Source organism: Dasypus novemcinctus, chromosome 20 (genome assembly GCF_030445035.2).
Source record: "Dasypus novemcinctus isolate mDasNov1 chromosome 20, mDasNov1.1.hap2, whole genome shotgun sequence".
Lineage (NCBI taxonomy): Eukaryota > Metazoa > Chordata > Mammalia > Cingulata > Dasypodidae > Dasypus > Dasypus novemcinctus.
The window spans coordinates 6,551,945-6,553,646 of NC_080692.1; the positions used below are offsets into that span (position 1 = coordinate 6,551,945).

Here is a 1,702-nt window from a genome sequence, read left to right on the forward strand (position 1 = left end):
TATTCAGAGGTTTTGCATTTAACTTTAATATTATAAAGATGATCTTGAATTCTCTAAGCAAAACTTAAAACGTAAAATCATCCTACTTTTATCACTCCAAATTTTGAAGTTCCTAATTATCTTCCCAATAGAATATGTACCAAAAACACATTTTTAAAAAATTATATCAATGCTCCAAGTTAATTATGATAACAATAAATCTGCTTTGGTTTGTGGTTACACACCCCCCCCTTCTTTTTGTTCATTCCTCAGTCTTGAGGGATTGGGGACGATGTCCACTCTGACAGCTTCAGGTGGAGAGGGGACGGAGATATTAAAGGGCAGAGAAAAGGACTTTCTTATTTTCTGACACAAAATGTTCCAGGCTCATTTTATTTTTTTAATATAATTTTTTTAAATAAAAAATTTGGAGCGCTTCATGAATTTGCGTGTCATCCTTGCAGAGGGGCCATGCTATCTTCTCTGCATCATTCCAATTTTAGTATATGTGCTGCTGAAGCGAGCACTAAATATAATTTTTAAAATTTTATTTTTTAAGATACTTAGATTACATAAATGTTACATATAAAATATAGGGGATTCCCATATGCCCTGCTCCCAACCCCACCCACATTTTCCCACATTAACAGTGTCCTTCGTTAGTGTGGTACATTTGTTACAATTGGTAGCATTGCCACTAAACATGGATTATAGTTTACATTATAGTTCACACTCCCTTCCACACAACTTTGTAAGTTATGACAAAATATATAATGGCTTGTATCTGTCATTACAATATCATTCAGGCAATTCCCAAGTCCCAAAAATGTCCCCATATTACACCTGTTTTTCCCTCTCCTTCCCCTCAGAACCTCCAGTGACCATTGCCTCCACATCAATGAGAATAGTTCTTTCATTGCTAGGATTACAATAAGTCTATACTAGGATACCATTAAGGCTACTCTAGTCCATCATTCATTCCCCAAGCCTGAGGATTCTGGGATGGTGATGTCCACTCCACCTCTAATTGAGAAGGGGCTTAGATTCGATGGGGCAGGTGGATGGGACTATCTTGCTTGCAGTTGCAGACTCTGTTCCTTGGGATGGTCATTGTCCATCATCATTCCGTTGTTAGCTGTCCTGGGTGAGTTCAGTGACCTGGAGAGTAGGTGTTGCAACTCTGCTGAGATTCAGGACCCAACTGACACATGGACAGACCAAAGATTTAAGTCTCTTAGACACACACCTATCAACTATAGCACTATCTATAAATTCAAATAGAAGGGGTAGAAGAGCCATGTGTAGGGAAATCACACTTGAGTCCAACTCTGTCACACTGGGGGGTGTAAATTCCCAAGTAGGGCTCACTGGCAGGGCACCAAACTCCTGAGATATCTGTCCTGCCTATAGTGTCTGGATGTCTCCACTATTTGAAGCAATATTTACTTGGGCAGTCAATGAGATCCTACTGAGACACGCATAAGAGTAATGCCTGGAATCACCTCCCAATTCACTTTGAAGTCTCTTAGCCATATAATCTCATTTGTTTTTACTCTTTATCCCATTGGTCAACGTCTTTTTCCAGTTGCATTGCTAGTTTGTGCTTGGTAGTAATCCCTTGGTGCCAGGGAGGCTCATCCCCAGGAGTCATGCCCCACCCTGGGAGGAAGATAATGCATTTATATGCTGAGTTCAGTTTAGAGAAAGTTCAGATTCATTTTAT

At 39.6% G+C, this 1,702-nt stretch overlaps 1 non-coding gene across 1 annotated transcript; it reads right to left on the reverse strand.

The window, feature by feature from the left end:
- Positions 1–400: 400 nt before the first annotated feature.
- LOC111762613 (U6 spliceosomal RNA) lies at positions 401–506 on the reverse strand. The gene has a single exon (XR_002795692.1). It is a non-coding gene; the product is annotated as a U6 spliceosomal RNA (small nuclear RNA).
- Positions 507–1,702: the final 1,196 nt, after the last annotated feature.